We start from the raw sequence: 23,110 nt of genomic DNA on the forward strand, positions 1-23,110 counted from the left end.
TAGTTAAGGAAGCAGGATCTCATATAGGTGACTGCAATTCCAATCCCAGTCCTGTTGTTTCGAGAAATCCATCAGGCTTGTGTTTGTACAAGACTACAAATCCCAAAAAGACAGAGAAATGGAGAGCAAAATCTGTGGTATGACCATGCCTCACTGAGGAGTGCTTCCATCCACCGTGACCCTCAAAAAATGCACATGCTCTGGCAATTAAAAATACAAAGTAGGGACCAGCAGTTAGTGTAATGACTATGTCGCTGAGCTCCCATGTAGCTGACCGTGGTTCGAGTCCAGGACCTGGAGGCTTAAAACTCATGCTGGGTGCGTGTGCGTGCATGCCCAAGACCCCGAGAGGAGAAAGGAGGAGAAGGGACTGCAGTGTGGCCACCCACCCTGGGGGGTGATTTCTCGCTTTCTATCTCTCTGTCTCTCTCCATCTGTCTGACGAACGCACGCGCCCTATAGCAAAAACCTCTCCAAAAATAAAAATAAAAATAAATAAAACAAATATTTGGTGATAGAGATCAGCATAGATAACTAGACAATGTGGCAAATACAAACCAATTTCTCTCCCCTTCTCTCTGTCTGGTCAAATTAAAATAAATAAATACAGTTAAATAAAATAATTCTTAAAAAAAAAATGACTTTTTTTTTTTGAGAGATTTTTCCTATAGGGTGGTGTGCACTCACCAGAAAGACAGAGACAGACAGAGAGACAGAAAGCAAGCAATCACCCCCAAGGGGGATAGCCACGCCTCAATCCCTTCTCCATTCTCTTCTCTGGATCTTGGGCATGCATGCACACCAGCTGGCATGAGTTTAAGGCACTGGGTCTGGGACTCGAACTGCAATATAGTCAATACATCAATTGCTAGTCCCAAGAAATGACTTTTAACTGTAATTTATAACATAAAAAAAAAAAAGAGAGAAAAAAATCTGACAATGTATAAAAATATGTGTAAAGTACAAAAGCAGTACTACCCAAATAGAATACAATTCCAGGGACAAGCAGTTAGCGTAATGGCTATGTCGCAGGACTCCCACGTAGTTGACTATGGTTCGCATCCCGGACCGGGTGGCTTAAACTCCATGCTGGGCGTGTGTGCGTGCATGCCCAAGATCCCAAGAGGAGAATGGAGGAGAAGGGATTGCGGCATGGCCATCCCCCATGGGGAGTGATTTCTAGCTTTCTGTCTGTCTGTCTAAGCGCACGCCCCCCATAGGGAAAACCTCTCCATAAAAAAAAAAAAAAAAAAAAGAATACAATTCCAAACCCATGACTGGAAATCCTCAGAACATAAAATAATTCATCCCTAAAACAGATATATGATTCAATGTAATGCCAATAAAAATTCTGTTTTTAAGGGAACCAGACAAAATTATTCTAAACTATTCAAAAAGTAATCTAGTTTCTACCTCTGTAATACTAGTTAAAATATCTACTACCTACTTCCCATGTTATTTGTGAAGGTTAAATGAGTTAATACAAGGAGACTTCAAAAAGTACATAGAGGGACTAGCAGTTAGCGTAATGGCTGTCACTGGACTCCCATGTAGTTGACCGTGGTCCGAGTCCCGGACCTGGCGGCTTAACCTCACGCTGAGCGTGTGTGCGTGCGTGCCCAAGATCCCAAGAGGAGAATGGAGAAAAGACTGTGGCATGGCCATCCCCCCTGGGGGGTGATTTCTCGCTTTTTGTTTCTCTGTCCCTCTCTTTCTGGCGAGCGCACGTGCCCTATAGCAAAATTCTCTCCAAAAAAAGAAAAAAAAGTTCACAGAAAAATTAAAGCATGAATTCTGGAGCAAAAAAATTTGAAATCCATGCATACTTTCTTCCTTAATGTGTTTTCTATGAACTTTCTGAAGACTCCTTGTATATGTAAAGTGTTTCAAACAGTGCCTAACACACATTAAACACTATGAACATGTTACTAATTTATTATTGTTACTCATCAATGGACTTATTACACTACCAGGGGACAGGTTAGCTTATAATAAGAGCAAACATTTATCAGGCACTTTCAATGTGCCCGGCATTGTTTTTGGCCTATCACATGTGTTATTCTAATTAATTTTTTCAAAACTCTCAGGAGAAGACCGTAGTAACAAGCACAGAATTAATCACAGGCTAACCGACCTCAGTAACACAGAAGTCTTACTCTAGGTCTGAGAGAGGATTTTACATTAATCTATACAATAGCCAAACCTACTATATACTTGACTGCTGTCCCCTATATTCATGTAAACATTTTAAAATCACGTTACCAAATTAGGCTTCACTGTAAAACAGACAGCGGCAAAACAGTGGAAATAAACGTAAGAAGGGCTTTTTCTATTTAATTATTTTATTTAACTTTAATCTATTTTCAATTTGACCAGAGAGACAGAGCAACAAAGTGAGAAAGCAAGCTGCCAGGTCCAGGACTTGAACTACAGTCATCCATGTGGGAGGCCAGCACCCTTAACCACTGTATCACCTGTTGGCTCCTCTCTTTTCTTATCTCCCCAGGGCACATGCACTCACTGGGGAGATAAGAGAGAAAATGAGAAATCACTCCCCAGGAGGGATGGATAGCCATTGCCACAATCCCTTCTCTGTTCTCTTGCAATTCTGGAACAAGTGTGCAAATGCACCCAAGGTGGTTTTCCAGCCACCAGATCTGGAACTTGAACTGTGGTCGGTCACATGGGTGTTTAACGCCTTCACCACCACATCAACTGCGGTCCTTTGAATTTTAAAAAAGTATTTATCGGGACCAGCAGGTGGTATAACAGTTATGTCAATGGACTCCCACAGGGCCAACCACAGGTTGAGTACCAGACCAGGAGGCTTAAAATTCATGCTGGGTGCATATGCCTGTGTACATGCGTGTCCAAGATCCCTAGAGGAGAATAGAAAAGGGAGGATTGTGGTGTGGCCATCTCCCCTGGGGATGTGGGGGGGTGATTTCTCACTTTTGGTCTCTCTCTGAGGAGCACATGCACTCTATAGCAAATATCTCTCTTTAAAAAATAATTTTATTCAATTTCATTTATTATTTTAAAATTTGTTGTAGGGCACATGTGCTTACCAGAGAGACAAAGAAAGTAAGCCACCAGGTCTGGGTCTTAAATCATGGTTAGCTATGCACCCAAACCACACCAAGCCGCCTCCCGGTTCCTTAAATTTAATTTCTTTTTTTGGGAGAGGTTTTTGCGTAGGGCATGTACGCTTGCCAGAAAGACAAGAGTCGGAGAGACAGAAAGCGAAAAATCACCCCCTCAGGGGAGATGGCCACACTGCAATCCCTTCTCCTCCATTCTCCTCTCCAGACTTTGGGCACACATCCCTGGTATGAGTTTAAGCCACCGGGTCTGGGACTCGAACTGCGATCGTCCACATGGGAGTCCAGTAATACAGCCATTACGCCAACTGCTGGTTCCCAATTTAATGTCAATACATCTAACTAAACTTACCACTACAAGAGATACACTCCATTTCTAGTCAAAGATATTGATCCTTATACTCGTGTTTTCCAAGACAGCTCATTTGGTTACAACCTCAATTATGCACAACTTATCTTCTATCTTTTGTTACACTGGGTTGTTAGAAAATCATGCTGTATTTTTCTCTGCAAAAATGTGTTGTGACTTTTCTGGGGATACAATATTTAAATATTGAGCATGTGTACCTTTACTTCTTTACCAAATTGTAAGTATGTGAATAGGGTGTCATGTAAATATTTATGTACATTTCCCATAGCAACTACTACAGGCTTAGATCAGTAATATTAGGTAATAATCAATATTAGCTAATGTTAATTAGTATGTCATAGCTGATATTAAAAAACAGCTACATGTTTCCAGAAGTTCTACAACTGCATACTGTAATGATTTATATCTAACTGGGTATTTACAACTTTATAAATTTATCCCTACTTAAAACCTTTTTATTTTCAGGACCAGCACATAATCTGTTGGGGGGGTGGGGTGGGGTGGGGGGTAAAGGCTCTGGAGTCCCTGAGTCCCAGACGCTGAAGGAAGAAAATCAAGCCAAGTGCGTGTGATTGAGAGTATGCCTAGAATCCCAAGGGGTTAAATGACTACAGGTCGCCATCCCCCATGGAGGGTGAGTTCTCTCTCTTCACTCTCTCTCTGGCAAGCCCATCTGCCCTATAACAGAAACTTGAAGTTAAAAATAAAAATAGCAAATACAAAAAACAGCCTTTTATTTTCAGCTACTACATAGATAATATCTGGAAGTCTATGTTAAAAAGTAATATATGCTGGGACCAGCAGATGGTGTAATAATTACATCACTAGACTCCAACATGGCCAACCATAGTTCTAGTCCCAGACCTAAAGGCATGAAACTCAAGCTAGGCGTGTGTGTGTACATGCCCAAAATCCTGAGAGGAGAATGCAGAAGGAACTACGGCGTGGCCATCCCCTAACCTCCTGGGGTGATTTCTTTCTTTCTGTCTCTTGTCGGTCTGTCCAGTGAGTTCACGCACCCTGTAACAAAACTCTTTCAGGGAAAAAAAATTTATTTAACTTTATTTTAATTTGACTAGAGAGGAACAGAGTGAGAGAGAGAGAACAGGAGAGAGAGAGAAAGAAGCGAGAAAGCAAGCTACTAGGTCCAGGACTCAAACCATGGTCGACCATGTGGGAGTCCAGCGCCCTTAACTTCCTTGCCACCTGCCTATCCCACAAAACTCCCTCTTTAAAAATAAAAGCTATACTTTGACCTTCATCAAAAAGACCCTAATATTTCACCTGATATCTCTGACTGTCATAGTACTATTTTTATTACTTCTAAGCAACTTTTAATTGTCTTGAAGTTCTGTATTTATGATTCCTAAATGCCATTAGCCATCAGAAGTAGCTAACCCGGCACTGCTTATGGCATCTAAGTGCCCCTACAAGTTGTCTTGGCTCCACTGCCAATGTTGCTTTCCTACTATTAACTTAAATTACCTTTTCTACTATTAAAACACTTTATTCTCCTCACAGTTTTCTTTTTTTTGAGAGGTTTTTGCTATAAGGCACGTGTGCTTGCCAGAAAGACGGCGAGAGAAAGAAAGCAAGAACTCACCCCCTGGGGGGATGGCCACGCCGCAGTCCCTCCTCCTCTCAGGATCTTGGGCACGCATGCACACGCGCCTGGTGTGAGTTCAAGCCACCAGGTCCAGGACTCGAACCGCGGTCAACTACGTGCGAGTCAAGTGACACAGCCACTACGCTGCTTGGTCTCTCCTCACAGTTGTTTTAGGAACTATCTATCTCGCCGGTTTGTGAAACTCATTCTTCCAATGAGATGGTTGCTTATCTAAAGCACTGGAGCCAGCTGGTGGTGTGGTGGCTGAAGTGACAGGATCCCACATGGCTGACAATGTAGTTCAAGTGTCAAATCTAGCAGCTTGGGAGATATGTGCGTGCCCAGGGTTCTAGAAGTTGAATAGAAGAGAGAAATTGCCACGTGGCCATCCTCCCTGCAGGGTGCTCTCTCACCTTCCCCCTTTCTGTCTCTCTCTCTCTCTGGAAAGTGCATGTGCCCTACAGCAAACCAGAGATTCTAATGCATTGTATAAATTGATTAAAAATTTTTAAAAATGTTTTTGCCAGTGCTGGAAGGTGGCATGGTGGTTAAGGGCATTAGACTCCGCATGGCTGACTGCGGTTGGAGTCCCAGACCTGGCTGCTTGCTTTCTCATTTTCTTTCTCTCTCTCTCCTATTGTTCTCACTCTGTCCCTCTCTGGTCTAATTAAAATAAACAAAGTTAAATAATTATACACACACACACAAACACACACAGACACATATAATTCTGCCATAGGGCCAGAGAAACAGAGAGAAGGAAAGTGAGAAATCACCCCTGAAGGGGAATGACCACACCTCAATCCCTTCTCCTCCTCTCAAATATGGGAAACACACACACATACACCATGTGATTTTCAAGCTGCCAGGTTTGGGCCTTGACTAGTGTCAGCCATGTGGGAATCTAGCACCTTAAGCACTATACCATCTGCTGGCCCATTAACCTCCCATTTTAAAGTCATATTCTATTTGAAGGCCTAGCTGCAGTGATGCAAGTAGGAGAGCACTGTTGTGTGAAGCTGAGGCCACACAGGAGGCCCAGGTTTTAATTCCTAGCCCAACCTAATTGGGCCAGATGTGATGGCAGAAGGCTGTGGTCCTAGCTGACGGGGAAGCTGGAGCTATAAGGATGTCAACATGGTGAAACTTTGTCAAAAAATACCTTTCTTGGGACCAGCAGTTAGCATAGTGGCTATGTCGCTTGATTCCCACGTAGTCGACTGTGGTTTGAGTCCCGGACCCAGCAGCTTGGACTCACACCAGGCGCATGTGCGTGGTACCCAAGATCCCGAGAGGAGAATGGAGGAGAAGGGATTGTGGTGTGGCCGTCCCCCCTGGGGGACAATTTCTCACTTTCTGTCTCCCTGTCTCTCTCTGTCCTTCTGGTGAGCACACGTGTCCTATAGCAAAAACCTCTCCAAAAAACAAAAACAAAAACCAAACAAACAAAAAAAACACACACACGACCTTTCTTCTCTCTCATTAACAAAAATCATATACCATCTGAAGCAGAGTAAAGGAATTTTGGGACTCATCCAGTAAAGTTTGTGTTCCCATGTTCACTTGAAAGCATAGACATAATAAAAAGCAAAATACTGCTTGTTGAAGAACTGGAAGAATACAGATCTTTTTACAGGTTTCTTAAAATGCCATCCCTACTAAGGAACACTTAAGTTTGAAAATTACTAACTCTCTCACTTTACATATACAGTAACTGCTGCTAACTCTGGCTTCCCTAATATGATACTCTTTTGTTAATAAATTGTAGCCTATGAAAATCCCCTGTAGCCCAATCCAATGTTCTTTCTTTGAAAGCAAATGAACAGATTTCATTTTTGGCAGTTGTTTTAGATTACTGAGTATTATGAGAACTGTAACTTTTCTGAGCATTTTTAAGCTGAGAAGTTTTTAAAAAAAGAAATATTTTCAAGCTAAGAAAAAAATCACTCAATCTCTAAATAATCAGTTCTACATTAGTAGGCTTAAGAGTGGTTATGCAGGCCCAGCCACAGTGATAGAAGGTTGCAATTCTATAGTGCTGGGGCCATATAAATAACTTCAATTAGGATAGCAGCTGAACTTGAAACATGCCAGTGGGACCAGCCACACAGGGAAGTGGTTAAGCCCTATGCAGAGAGCGCATTAGATCCCACAGGGTTGATGGTAGTTTGAAACCTGGCCCCAGCAGCTCAAAAAAACACCAGGCCCATGTGTATGCATGCCCAAAATTCGATGGGATGGAAAAATGGAGGAAAAAGAATCGTGATGTGACTACACCCCAATGGAGGAGTTCTCTCTCTTGCACATTCACTCTCTGATAATTAAAAAACAAAACAAAATGATCCTGGATGGCTGGAAGGCTTAAGAAAAGGGAGTGGAGTCAGGGTATGATGATACCCTGTCAAGGGTACTTACTTGCTTCTTTCTTCTTCTTCTTTTTTATTTTTAAGAATTATTTTATTTAACTTTATTTATTTATTTAAATTCGACCAGAGATGGACAGAATGAGAGAAGAGAGAGAGAAAGCAAGCCACCAGGTCTATGACTTGAGCTAGTTAGCCATGTGGGAGTTCAGCGACCTTAAACACCACGGCACCTGCTGGCCTGGGTACTTGCTTCTTTCTTCCTCAGAAGAAATAAAATTAGGGACCAGCAGTATAATGGCTATGTCGCTGGACTCCTAGGTAGTCGACCGCAGTTCAAGTCCTGGACCTGGTGGCTTAAACTCACGCCGGGCACGTGTTGCTTGCATGCCCAAGATCCCGAGAGGAGAATGGAGAAGGGATTGCAGTGTGGCCATCCCCCATGGGGGGGGTGATTTCTTGCTTTCTGTCTCTCTCTGCCTTTCTAGTGAGCACATGTGCCCTATAAAAAAAGAAAAGAAGAAATAAAATTTAAAAACCAATTATATTATTTCGCTTTAGTCTCCAAATTACAAATATTTTCCCACTGGATCTTTCTTCAAAGCCTTCCAGAATAAAACCTGGTAGCGAGATCATAAGCAGTGAGGAGTTTAACAGTGTATTATAAAAAGAGTATTAAAATATGAGATCATGTCTTTAGCCAAAGTTTGCCATAAGTAGCAAATGAAATTCACCAAACTGATCACCAAAGCAATCCCAAACTAAAATAATATGTATTAAGGTTTTTGCCAAAGGGTATGTGTACTTGCTAGAGAGAGACAGTAAGAAATCACTTCCCCATGGGATGGCCACACCCCAATCCCTTCTCCTCCATTCTCCTCCTGGATTTCGGGCAGGCACACAAGCACATGAGCCCGGTGTAATTTTCAAGCTGCCAGGTCCAGGACTCAACCTGTGGTTGGCCATGTGGGAGTCCAGCACTATAACCACTATGCCACTTGTTGGCCCCCTAAATGTCATAATTTAAACAAACACCGTTGAACAACAGCCTCAACTTCATGCCTCTCATTAAGCTCCTCAGAGGCTTTTCTTTTGAGAAAAGGGAAAAAAATAGAGATCCAAATCATGTTGGGCCCCCATTTCAACTTGCCTTGCAAAGGGAGAAGTTTGGATTAGATGAATAAAATTTAGATGTTCAACATATAATAAACAACCTAGAGTCTTATAACACAGTATCTGAGAGGCCCCCCGCCCTGCCCCCTTTTAAGGCTTTTTGCCTTAAGGTGTGTGTGTATCCTAGAGAGAGAGAGAAAGAGAGACAGACAGACAGACGGACAGACAATGGGAAAGTGAAGGGGATGGCCACACTGCAATCCCATCTCCTCCATTCTCCTCCTGGGATCTTGGGCATGCAGGCCTTGCATGATTTTCAACCCAAGACTAACCACAGTTAGTCATGTGGGAGTCCAGTGATGCGACTGCTACGCCATCTGCTGGCCCCTTAATTTCTTTTGAAAGATTTATTTAGCTTTTAAATGTATTATTAACTTGCTATAGGGCTCATATGCTCACCAGACAGAGATAGCGAGAAAGCAAGCCACCAGGTCTGAGACTCGAACTGTGGTTAGCCATGTGCAAGTCCAGTACCTTAACTGCCATGCTACCTTCTGGCCCTGAGATTTTTTTATTCTAAAAGAGAAAACCAATGTAGTGAAGAATTTTAAGCAGAACTACAATATGAACAAAACTGTATTTATTAGAAACCATACAAGCAAGCAGGATGAAGAATATACTGCTTCAACAAACAAGCCTAGTGTCAGGGAGACTGGCTAGAAGGCTGCTGCTGGAAAAGTAATGAAAGCTAGCACTTATAACTGGAGAAGTACTAAAACGACAGAGGTGCCAAAGGAGCCAATCAAAACAACTCTCTTGCTGCCTATAGGTAGAGATTAAGAGAAAGAAAAAGCGAAGGATGTCTCCTAAGTTTCTGACTTAGACAAAGATTATAGTAGTAGTTATCTACACAGGCAATCACAGGAACACATGGCAATGTGACAATGCGGAGTCTAAATCACAGCTGGAATACTTAAGTAGAGACAACTAGTAGGCATCAAATAATTAGCTCTGGAGCACCAACAGAAGGCCAGTATAAAGGAGTTGTGAATCCTGAATAGAGTAAGGTTAATCAAAGGGTGTTTGCGTAGCACAAAGAAAAGGAAAAGACCCAAGAGGATTAGCAGAAATGCCAGTATCCAGGCCAGCAGGTGGCACAGTGGCTGAGGTGCTGGACCCCAATCCATGGATTGAGTCCTAGGCCTGGTGGCTTACTTTCTCACTCTCTCTCCACCTCTCTCCCCAACCAAAAAATAAAAAAGAAACAGTATCTAAGGGGCAATCATCTTCTAGAATGTTAACCAACAAAGGCTGCTAAAACCCAATATTCCTCACCCCATGTCACCAGGAATAGTTTCTGGAAACTAGGTTCCAAGAAGAAAATGGTAGTGATGCCTCATGCTCTAAACAGAATCTATTATGAGCAATTACTACAAGATTAGCTAGGAATCTAGGAAAGAGCACCTTTAATGGAATTGATATCAGGGCAGAAAGACCGAGAAGCAGGAGGTGAAAAGTAAAAGACAGCAAGTATTTTTTTTCTATACTCATGCAGGCTCTAAGAAATGTTTACTTCTGTCTCCTTTCCACTTGATTACAAATATATAAGTCTGAAATTTATTCCACTAGTGTTTAACTATCCTATGGTGAGTATTATAAAACAGTATCACAAATAACAATTGAAATGAATAAACTCACACTATCTCCAGTAAGACTTTTCCTGTTTACTAAAATATCAACCAATTATCATCAGCAGACTTATCTACCAAATAGTTAGCTGACAACTTCCCTTACATACCTGTGATGATGCTCAAACACAAAATGACTGAGAAAAATGTATTTCTTCATCTATCTATTTAGTTATACAAAATGTCATGTGAATTACAGAATAGATTTAAATCAGAGAAGTTTAGCATCATATATGGTTTATCCTATAGACTGCATATTAGAAATATATCAATTTAAGGGACCAGCAGATGGTGTAATGGTTACATCATTGTATTACCATGTAGTCAACCCCAGTTCAAATCCTGGACTCGGTGGCTTAAGACTCACACCAAGGGAACCAGCAGTTAGCGTAATGGCTATGTCGCTGGACTCCCACGTAGTCAACCATGGTTCGTGTCCCGGACCTGGTGGCTTAAAAAAAAAACCACGCCGGGCACGTGTGTGTGCGTGCCCAAGATCCCGAGAGGAGAATGGAGAAGGGATTGTGGTGTGGCCATCCCCTCTGGGGGGTGATTTCTTGCTTTCTGTCTCTCTGTCTCTGTCTGTCTGGCGAGTGCACGCGCCCTATAGTGAAAAACCTCTCCAAAAAAAAAAAAAAAAAGACTCACACCAAGTGTGTATGTGTGTGTATGTGTCTAAGATCCCGAAAGGAAAATGGAGAAGAAGGAATTGAGGTATGGCCATACCCCCTGAGGGGTGATTTCTTCCTTCCTTTCTGTCTCCGTCTTTCTGGCAAGCATTACACACCCTATAACAAAAATCTCTCTCTCTCAAAAAAAAAAGGAATAAAGCAATTTAAGCAAATGGTGTTTGCAATAAATGTGAGAAAACTGTGAATCAAACATCCTTTCACTATTACATACTGATTCTGCAGGTCACTCCTGGTGCTTTGGCATACAGACAGTATATATACTGTTTGTGGTCCTCACACTAGATTAACCTTATCTCATGCAAAACAATTCAATTCATTTAAGTTTTCCAAAAATCATAGGACTGGAATCAGCAGATGGCATAATGGTTACGTTGCTGGACTCCCATTTAGTCAACCATGGTTGGATTCCCAGACCTGGGGGCTTAAAACTGACAGCGAGCATGTGTGCATGCATGCCCAAAATCCCGAGAAGAAAATGGAGAAGAGACTGCAGTGTGGCCATCTGCCCTGGGTGGTGATTTCTCGTTTTCAGTCTCTGTCTCTATGGTGAGCACACGTGTCCCACAGTAAAAACCTCTCTCTCTCAAAAAACAAAAAGGAAATTAGGACCTTTAAAAACAGAATCCCAAACACTGCACTATGATCATACATGAAAACTCTTTTATAAGTTACTTTACTAGGATGCAAAGTTTAACTAAAATCTGAAATAATGTTGGCTTAAAATCTATTTCTACTACATCAGTATCTCTTCTGGTCATACTTTTTTTTCACTGAGAAGGTTCATACATAATTGAATAAACAAATGTGTATTAGGTAAACTGAAGTAAAATCAACTCAGTTCTTTTTCTTTTTTTTTTGGAGAGGTTTTTGCTATAGGGCACATGTGCTCGCCAGACAGACAGAGACAGAGAGACAGAAAGCAGGAAATCACCCCCCAGGGGGGATGGCTACGCCGCAATCCTCCATTCTCCTCTCGGGATCTTGGGCATGCCTGGCGTGAGTTTAAGCCACCGGGTCTGAGACTCGAACCATGGTCAACTATGTGGGAGTCCAGCGACATAGCCATTACGCTAACCTCTGGTCCCCTCAGTTCTACTTTTTAAAAAAGTATTCATTTATTCTTCTTCAATTTGACAAGGGGTAGGGGGGAGATGGAAGGAGGGAGAGAAGGAGAGAGAGAGAAAACTGTCAGTCCAGGACTTGAACTGAAGCCAGCCATGTGGTGGTCCAGCCCCTGAACCACCATGCCACCTGACAGCCCCTCAGTTCCACTCTTAAAACTGTGTTTATCAGGCAAAAACCTGTATTCTAGAACTAGTCAATTCTCAAATTGTCCCGACCCTAGGGACACCCGAACAGGTTCCCTGGGGGAGGGAGTGAGAGATGGGACAAACACACGCACACACAATACGAGGTGCTGATCAAGTCTTCTTCTTCTTCCTCTTCTTCCGTTTATTGAGGAAAAAATGGCGAGTTATTCAAATATTCATTTAGAAGACAGAATCTAATTCATCCACTGCTGCTTCTCCCATCAACTGGGTTTCTCTATGGCATGAAGCTTTTTAAAAAGAAAGGACATTCCTGTTCTCAAACTCTTATTTCTTTTTTTTTTTTTGGAGAGATTTTCACTGTAGGGCGCGTGCGCTCGCCAGACAGACAGAGAGAGACATAGAGACAGAAAGCGAGAAATCACCCCCCAGGGGGGATGGTCACGCCGCAATCCCTTCTCCTCCATTCTCCTCTCGGGATCTTGGGCACGCACGCACACGCGCCCGGCGTGAGTTTTTTAAGCCACCGGGTCCGGGACACGAACCGCGGTCGACTACGTGGGAGTCCAGCGACATAGCCATTACGCTAACTGCTGGTTCCCAAACTCTTATTTCTTTGACCTAATCCCATGATGAGGTCAAAGGATGAGTAGGAGCTAGACAGACGGAGAATGGAGAGAGAAAATAGAATGTGAACAACCAGAGAAGAATATCACCCAAGTTAGTAATTCACAGAAACTCAAAGTAGGAAGAACAAAGTGAATGATGGGAGTTGCTAGATACTACTTCATACAGAGCCCAGTCAAGGTTGAGGACTAGAGGTGTTTTTTTTTTTTTTGTTTTGTTTTTTAGGTTTTTGCTATAGGGTGCGGGCGCTTGTCAGAAAGACAGAGAGAGACAGACAGAAAGTGAGAAATCACCCCCCGGGATGGGGGAGGGGATGGCCATGCTGCAGTCCCTTCTCCATTCTCCTTTCAGACTCTTGGGTACGCACACACATGCCCGGCGTGAGTTTAAGCCACTGGGACTCGAACCACGGTTGACTACATGGGAGTCCAGCGACATAGCCATTACGCCAACTTCTGGTTCCGGGACTAGAGATTTTTAAAAGGCCACAAAAAACAAAAACTGGTGTTGGAAAGTCAAATCTACATAATGTTAGTAATTTTAGTTAGCAGTCTGGCTAAACAGAACAAAAAATCTCATTAAGATCTTGATCTTACTGGTTTGAGGTACTACTCTTAAACTGGATACTTAAGCAGCATTAAATATTAAAATACTGTAGCCTTTAAGCCAGGGTAATTTTGCAAACTTCATAAATTTAACAGGTTAAAATAACTTTCCTTGGGACCAGCAGATGGCATAACAGTTACATTGCTGGACTCCCACATGGGTGCCGTGGGACTCTGGTTTGAGTCCCTGGAGGCTTGAAACTCATGCCAGGCACATATGGTGCATGCCCAAGATCCGAAGAGGAGAATGGAGAAGGGATGGCAGCATGGTCATCCCCCCCAGGGGGCTGGGGGTGAGTCTGGCTTTCTTTCTCTGCCTCTCCGGTGAGCATACAATCCCTTATAGCAAAAATCTCTACAAATATCAAATAAAACTTTCTTAACCCCCATTTGGTACTTTATTTTTTGGAGGGGTTTTTGCTATAGGGTGCATGTGCTTGCCAGGACAGAGAGAGACAAAGAGACAGAAAGCAAGAAATCAGGGGAGATGGCCACGCCACAATCCCTTCTCCTCTACTCTCCTCTTCGGATCTTGGGCACACATGCAAATGCGCCTAGCGTGAGTTTAAGCCACGGAGTCTGGGACTCAAACTGTGGTCAACTACACGGGAGTCCAGCAACACAGCCATTATGCCAAGTGCTGGTTCCAGCACTTAATTTTTTTTTTCTAAATGAAGTATTTCAATACCCTGTAGATCAAGTAGGATTATTATTATTTAATAACAATTTAATTAATATTTAATTACCTACTGATTTAATATTTATTAAATAAACAATTATTAAATAATTCATCATGACTTTTTTGAGGACCCAGTATAGAAACAACCCATCAAGGAAAGAAAGACATACACACACTTCAAACTACATAATCTACAGGAACACAATAAATACATACATACATACGCTGAAGACAGGTGAGCTTTTTAATACTTCCCAAACTGGAAAAACTTGTTAAGTTTTATAGAAATTTGGATCAAAGATGACAATCAATTATAAAGGATCACAGAGCTATGCTTTGTTACAAGTTGCTGAATTTTGAAATCCAATAGTTAAAGGGGGAAAATGCACGCAAATTTCAAAACATGTATTCTTTTTCTTTTCTCTTGAGAATTTTGCTATAGGATGCATGCATTTGTGAGACAAACAGTAAGTGAGAAATCATGGGGTGGGGGGTGGGGATGGACCATGCCGCAATCCCTTTTTCCTTATTCTCTCGGGGACTTTGGGCATCCACATAAAACCGTCAGCATGACTTTTGAGTTTCATGCAGCCAGGTCAGAGACCTGAACCGCAGTAGGCCATATGGAAGTCGAACACCTTTACCACTATGCCACCTGCTGGCCCCATTACATGCTCTTAATATTGTCACGTAGCTATAATATCAAAAGGTTTACCTAGGGTCAGCCCCATAGCCTACTGGTTAAAGACAGATCCCACATGGCCAACCACAATTAGGATCCAGGCCCTAGCAGCTTGAAAAACAAGCCATGTGCAAATGTGTGTAAGCTCCCAATCCCAAGAGGATGGAGAAATGGAGAAGAGAATGTGGTATGACCACATCCCTCTGAGGGATGCTTTCTCTCTCTCCCTTCCTGTCTTTCTCTCTCTGGCAAGTGTACATTCTGGCAATTAAAAAAATAAATACATAAAAAGAAACACCTAGGGAACCAGCAGTTAGCATAATGGCTATGTCGCTGGACTCCCACGTAGTCAACCGCGGTTCGTGTCCCGGACCCGGTGGCTTAAAACTCACGCCGGGCGCGTGTGCGTGCGTGCCCAAGATCCCGAGAGGAGAATGGAGGAGAAGGGATTGCAGTGTGACCATCCCCCCTGGGGGGTGATTTCTCGCTTTCTGTCTCTATGTCTCTCTCTGTCTGGCGAGCGCACGCGCCCTACAGTGAAAATCTCTCCTAAAAAAAAAAAAAAAGAAACACCTATACTTTGGGAAGAAGTTAATTTTCAAACCCCAATACATTAAGTCAAATAATTTAAACAGTGATGCTGGGCTATAACTGATCAAGAGGCCCACTTTTTATAAGTTTTACATGATAAAAAGTGGCCTAGCTCCTTATCAATGTATTTAAATTTTTTTTTTTTTGAGAAGTTTTCGCTATAGGGCGCGTGCACTCGCGTGCCCGGCGTGAGTTTTAAGCCACTGGGTCTGGGACGCGAACTGTGGTCGACTACGTGGGAGTCCAGCGACATAGCCATTACGCTAACTGCTGGTTCCCTCAATGTATTTAATCTTTTTTTTTTTGAGAGGTTTTTGCTATAGGGCGTGTGCACTCGCCAGACAGAGAGAGACAGAGAGACAGAAAGTGAGAAATCACTCCCCAGGGGGGATGACCATGTCGCAATCCCTTCTCCAGTCTCCTCTCGGGATCTTGGGCACACACGCACACGCGCCCGGCGTGAGTTTTAAGCCACCGGGTCCGGGACGCGAACCGCGGTCGACTACGTGGGAGTCCAGTGACATAGCCATTACGCTAACTGCTGCTCCCAATGTATTTAATCTTTTTTTTTTTTTGTTTTAAATTTAGTCATTCATTTATTTTAATTTGGCCAGAGAGAGAGAGGGAAGGTAAGAAAGCAAGCTACCAGGTCTGGGACTTGAACCATGGTTAGCCATGTGGGAGGGTCCAGCACCCTAACCACCACGCCACCTGACGGCCCCAATGCATTTAATCTTGAAGCTTCCTTTTTTCTTTCTTCAGAGACCTAGTACTCCCAACAAAGGTCTAAACATGATCCAGTCACAGCCAGCCTGGATAACTAGGACATTTATGCACTCAGGATGATTCTAGAAGTGAACCCAAGATCATTCCCATGTAGGTCCATTACGTTAGAACTGAGTCATCTTGTGGCCAATTTATTAATACAGTGACCAGGCCAGGGCCAGCAGGTGGCATAGTTGTTAAGGGCACTGGACTCCCACATGGTCGACCATGGTTTGAGTCCTGGACCTGTCGGCTTGCTTTCTCACTTTCCGTCTTTCTCTCACTGTCCCTCTCTGGTCAAATTAAAAATAAATGAATAATAATAAAAAAATATAGTGACATACCTCAGTGTGAAAATAACTACGAGGTGAAGACACACAATTACTTATTATTTATTTCAAACTCCACCTTCAGGGAACCAGCAGTTAGCGTAATGGCTATGTCGCTGGACTCCCACGTAGTCGACCGCGGTTCGCGTCCCGGACCCGGTGGTTTAAAACTCACGCCGGGTGCATGTGCGTGCGTGCCCAAGATCCCGAGAGGAGAATGGAGAAGGGATTGCGGCGTGACCATCCCCCCTGGGGGGTGATTTCTCGCTTTCTGTCTCTATGTCTCTCTCTGTCTGTCTAGCGAGCGCACGTGCCCTATAGCAAAAAACCTCTCCAAAAAAAACAAAAAACAAAACAAAAAAAAAACCACACTCCACCTTCAGAATCAACCCAATGACATGTATTTATTAAATCTAAACTAAATGCTAAAAAGTTATTGCTAGGGGGCCATAATATGGTATGGTGGTTAAGGCACTGGACTCCCCACCTGGCCGACCACAGTTCAAGTCCCAAACCTGATAACTTGAAAATCACCCTGGGCCCGTGTGTGTGTGTGTTTGTGCCCAAAATCCTAAGGAAAGTATGGAGAAGGAACTGCAGTGTGGCTAGCCCTCCTGAGGAGGGGAGTGGTGATTTCTCACTTTTCCTGTCTCTCTTCTCTGGCAAGCAAATGCACCTAGGGCACAAAAAACCAAAACATTAAAAAAATTATCGTAAACAGTTCTTGGTTGGGTAAACCTTGGGATTTGCTCCAAGGAAATATCTATAGAGGATTCTACATGGAAAAGTTCTATCATTCTATAAAAAGAAAAAGACTTCTGGGACCAACAGATGGTGCAGCAGTTACACTGCTGGACTCCCACATGGCTGACCTCAAGTCTCGGACCCAGTGGCTTGAAAATCATGCTGGGTGAGTGTGCATATGTGCCCAAGATCCCGTGAGGAGAATGGAGAAGGGACTGCGGCATGTCCATCCCCCATGAGGGGCGGGAGATTTCTCACTTCTCTTCTCACTGTCTCTCTCCAGTGAGAACATGCATCCTAAGGCAAAAACCTTTCAAAAAAAAGAAAACGAGAAAGGAAAAGAGAAAGACCCCTAAAAAATTGTTTATCTGGCATAACTAAACAATGAAAGGGGAGTATGAATAGTTTGAGCTGGTATCTGCTGTTTACTACACTTCTGTAAGCTGGTAAACAAACGTGGATCTTAAAATAAGCAATTCAGTTTGATAATTATTAATACAATTTACCAAGAACTTCCAAGACACATGATAAACTGTCTATTTTTTTTTTTTGCCATAGGATGCATACACTCATCGGAGGATCTATCCTTCCAATGAAAGAAGGAAAGTGCAAAAACCACCATCCAGGGAACCAGCAGTTAGCGTAATGGCTATGTCGCTGGACTCCCACGTAGTCGACCGCGGTTCGCGTCCCGGACCTGGTGGCTTAAAACTCACGCCGGGCGCCTGTGCGTGCGTGCCCAAGATCCCGAGAGGAGAATGGAGGAGAAGGGATTGCAGCGTGACCATCCCCCCTGGGGGGTGATTTCTCACTTTCTGTCTCTAATGTCTCTCTCTGTCTGTCTGGCGAGTGCACGTGCCCTATAGTGAAAATCTCTCCAAAAAAAACAAAACAAAACAAAACAAAAAACCCCATCCACAAGGAATGGGCACACTGCAATCTCTTCTCCTCCATTCTCTTGGGATTAGGGGTATGCACACCTATCTACCAGGCATCATTTTTCAGCTTCTGGGTGAGTGGGTCATGTAGTACCTAGTGCCTTAACCACCATACCACCTACTGGCCCAACCAAATTTTCAAAAGAGGCGGACAGGACCAGCCAGTGGTGTGGTAGTTAAGGGGCTGGAACCCAGATGGCCAACTGTGTGGTTCAAGTCCTAGACCCATGGCTTCAAAAATACACTGGGTATGTGTGTCTGCGCCCAATATCCTAAGAAGAGAACTGAGAAGGAACTGCAGTATAGGACTGCACTCCCATCCCAGTGATTTCTCACTCCCCCTGTTCCTGCGCCATATAGCAAACTCAAAACAAAAACACAGGCCAGCAGGTAGCATGGTGGTTAGGGCACTGGACTTCCACGTAGATGTCTGCAGTTTGATGCCTGTACCCAAGGCCTTGAAAATCATGCCAGGCATGTGTGCATGCATGGCCTCAACCCTGAGAGGAGAATGGAGAAGGGACTGTGGCATAACCATCTTCCTGGGGAGCAATTTCTCACTTTCTTTCAATTGCTATCTCTGGCAAGTATACACGCTCTGTGGCAAAACACACACACACACACACACACACACACACACACAAAAGGCAAATATCATATGCTTAGTCTTTCTCCATTAGATTCTCTGCCAGCTACTAATCCTGTACAGTGTCACCAGAATTAGTCTTTTTTTTTGGATAGTTTTTTTTGCTATAGGGTGCGTGCACTTGCCAGAAAGACAGAGAGAGGCAGAAAGACAGAAAGTAAAAAATCGTCCTCCAGGAGGGATGGCCACACCACAATCCCTTCTCTTCCATTCTCCTCTCGGGATCTTGGGCACGCACACACATGCACCTGGCATTGAGTTTAAACCACCGGGGGTCTGAGACTTGAACCGAGGTCAACTACATGAGAGTCCAGCAACAGAGCCAACTGCTGGTCCCGAGAATCAGTCTTTCTGAACCATATCACATTCTGTTCATAAAACATTCATCTTGGGAGGCCAGCAGGTGGCGTGGTGGTTAGGGGCGCTGGACCCCCACATGGCTAACTGCAGTTCGAGTTCTGGACCTGGCATCTTGCTTTCTCACTTACTCTCTCTCTCACTCTGTCCCTCTCTGGTTAAATTAAAATAAATTAATTGAAGTTAAAAATAAGTAAATAAATAAAAACTTCCATCTTGGGACAAGCAGGTGGCATGGTGGTTAAGGCACTGGACACTACCAAATGGCTGACCACAGTTTGAATCCAGACCTGGTGGCTTGCTTGCTCTCAATCTCTCTCTCTGGTCAAATTAAAATAAATGAACAAATAAATAAAGTTAAATAAAAGTAAGTCTTTAAAAATTCCATCTTGATTACAAGATAAATGGTAAATTCCTTGGGATATTTCTACCTTTCCGCAATAGGACTCAAATATCTTTTTCCATCTGTCTCCCATGAAAACCTCACACCACACAGCCTGTGTTTCCAGCCACATCAGAACCACTTGCATTTGTTCCATCTGAAGTACCATTTCAACTTCCCTTACCTATAAGAAAAGTTACTTTCAGCTCTACCCCTGTTCAAATACACATTTTCTCTACAAATTTTTTTAAGAATTATTTTAAGTATTTATTTATTCTAATTTGACCAGAGAGGGACAGAGTAAGAGTGAGAAAGAGAGTGAAATTGAGAAAGCAAGCAGCCAGATTCGAGACTTGAACCGCAGTCAGCCATGTGGGATTCCAGCACTCTGAACCACCACGTCACCTGCCAGCCCTCTATGAATTTTTCTACCAACACTTCAAACTCATACTTGTCAGAAATAATCCTATCCTGTAACTTTATCCAAAACATTTTTTAAAAATTTGCTACAGGATGTGTGTACTCACTTGAGAGAGACAGAGAAAGGGAGAGAAAAAGTAAAGTGAGAAAGCGCCCACACACACACCAGGGACTAGGATGGCCATGCTGCATTCTCTTCTCCTCAATTCTCCTTTTGGGATTTTAGGCACGCAAGCTCATGTGCCCAGAGCGTTTTTCAAGCCACTAGGTCCAGGGCTCAAACAGCACAGTCAGCCGAAAGGGATCTGTCCACCTTAACCACACCAGCTCATGCTGTCCAAAACATTTTATAAGTTTATCAGAGCATACTTTATGGGAAAATTAAACACACATATATACCAACTATACCAGATTCCTAAAGGTTTTGAGAACAATAACTACCTAAATTCATCTTTATATTTCAAACGCCTAGTATTCAATGTTTATTGGCTGAAATGAGGTACAAGTACATCAAATGAAAAAGACAGTGTCTACTTAATTCAGGAAACTCACACAACTTCAAAAAGTCCAAAATTTAACTCATCACAATCCCCGTGTCACATCTGTGTCAATCCACATATATAAATATCCTCCTTTCTAAGTTTTCTTAGTAAATCATCACTTATTCAGCTGCCCAAACTTTAAACTTGGGAATTATCCTTGATTCCTTACCACAGCTGGAATCCTAAGACGGCCATGTCACTGCTCTCCCTTCCTATTTTCCCCCACTCCTCCCCCAAACAATTCATTTCAGTTAATCCTCAAAGCTGTAATTCTGCCACATTCATTGAAAACAGCTAAAATGGAAGTCTAGGCTCCTATAAGCATTATTAGCCCTGCATGATTGGCCCCCTGCTTCCCTCTACAGTCGTATCTCCTGCTACCCTCCCAGCCTGAAGTGATTTATAAGTTCCCTCAACAGATCATAGTCCGTGGCCTCACTCTCCTGGTTCAGCCTGGGTTCACTCTTACTAGCCTTATCTATATCCTTGAGATCCCAAGATTGGACACCAATTCCTTAAAGGAAGCCATGAGAGTCTGTACCTACTGAGTTACCTTGCTGCTTCCTCTATACACTGTAATTAACACACATACCACTAGTTATGCCAGATTGGCTGAATGTCAATCTTCTCTCTTTATCTATAAACTCTAGGAAGGAAAGAAGGAACTATGTCTGGATTTACAGTGTCCCCTGTACTGAGGATAAATACGTCACATACAGAAGAGTTGGTCCAATACAAGACAACTGCCATCTTATCTTGTCAACTCTTCTAAGCCAGTATTCTTTAAATGGTGGTTCACAAGCCAACAGTGAGTGGGTCATGAAATCAATAAGGGGTTGCAAGCACTTACTTTAAAAAGTAAATGTATGTTAAAAGTGTTTCTTCACTGCTGAGACGAGATTTCTGGTTCTATAAAATATAAGTCTTACTTGGGTATGGTCCAAACAATTTAAAAAGCACTGCACTGCTTAAAATCTGATGGACTGAAGAGCTGGAGGATGGGGACCACTGTGTGACCAGATCCCATAGGAAGTGCACAACTCTCTCTCCCTCTCTCATGAATGAAAAAATAAAACTAGGGGCCAGCAGGTGGCATGGTGATTAAGGGCGCTGGACTCCCACATGGCCAACCACAGTTTGAGTCCTGGACTTGGTGGCTTGCTTTTATCACTTTCTCTCTCCTTCTCTTCCTCTCTCTTGCTTTCGCTCTGTACCTCTCTGGTTAAATTAAAAATAAAACAAATTAATTAAAATAATTTTTAAAATATATTTTTTTTAAATTGCACTAAAAGCAAACAACACTACTTTCCTTCTGGCACCTTTAACAGTAAAGTCAAAACTAGTTAACACTTGGGACCAGCAGTTAGTGTAATGGCTATGTCGCTGGACTCCCTGTAGTCGACCGTGGTTTGCGTTCCGGACCCGGTAGCTTAAAACTCACGCCGGGCGCATCTGCATGCATGCCCAAGATCCCGAGAGAATGGAGGAGAAGGGATTGCGGTGTGGCCATTCCCCCTGGGGGGTGATTTCTTGCTTTCTGTCTCTCTCTCTCTGTCTGAAGAGTGCACGCGCCCTACAGCAAAAACCAATTCAAAAAAAAACAAACAAACAAACAAAAAAAAAACCACCACACATCAGTGTGAACTTGAAACATCTTAGGCAGTTTATAAAAAGAATTCTCAAATATTCTTCACGACAACCTTTAAGATGAGGATACACTACAGGTGAAAACATTTAGACAGATTAAATAACCGACCCAAGGTTCACAGTTAATAAATGCTGGTCTGTGTTAACTCTAGGAGTGTGACTTCAAAACCTATTCTCTTAACATACACTTTTGTTCAGCAGTTTAAATATTACTCTTGGGACCAGCAGGTGGTGTAATGGTTATGCTGCTGGACTCCCACGTAGTCATGGTTCGAGTTACAGACCCAGCAGCTTAAAACTCAGGCTAGGGGACCAGCAGTTGGCATAATGGCTATGTCGCTGGACTCCCATGTACTCGACCGCAGTTTGAGTCCCAGATCCAGTGGCTTAAACTCACACAAAGCTCGTGTGCATGCATGCCAAAGATCCCGAGAGGAGAATGGAGGAGAAGGGATTGCGGTGTGGCCATCTCCCTGGAGGGTGATTTCTCACTTTGTCTCTCTTTCTGGCAAGCGCACACACCCTATAGCAAAAAACCTCTCAAAAAACAAACAAAAAACCAAAACACTCAGGTTGAGCGTGTGTGTGTGCATGCATGCCCAAAATCCAGAGAGGAGAATGGAGAAGAAAGAACTGCACAGTGGCTATCCTCCCTGGAGGGTGATTTCTCATTTTCCATCTCTGTTTCTCCAGAAAGCACGCACCCTATAGCAAAAATCTCTAAATAAATAAATAAATGTATGTATGCCTCTAATGCTCAAGAAATTACTCTTTGGAATCGCCACTGGAGATATACAGACATGTAGAGACATTCATATGTACACAGACATAACATTTATGTCTGTATATATGTCAGTGTACCATATACACATACTGTATACATATATACAGACACAGATGTTGACTGTATACGTATGTATGTCTATACATGCCTAAAACCCAATTATAACTGAAG

At 43.0% G+C, this 23,110-nt stretch overlaps 1 protein-coding gene across 2 annotated transcripts in view; it reads right to left on the bottom strand.

Annotated features, from left to right (window-relative positions):
* The window catches only part of EP300 (EP300 lysine acetyltransferase), a 97,001-nt gene that overhangs the window by 67,897 nt on the left and 5,994 nt on the right, over window positions 1–23,110 (bottom strand). The gene's annotated exons all lie outside the window — the stretch shown is intronic.

This window comes from Tupaia chinensis, unplaced genomic scaffold (genome assembly GCF_000334495.1).
Source record: "Tupaia chinensis unplaced genomic scaffold, TupChi_1.0 Scaffold000294_5, whole genome shotgun sequence".
Lineage (NCBI taxonomy): Eukaryota > Metazoa > Chordata > Mammalia > Scandentia > Tupaiidae > Tupaia > Tupaia belangeri.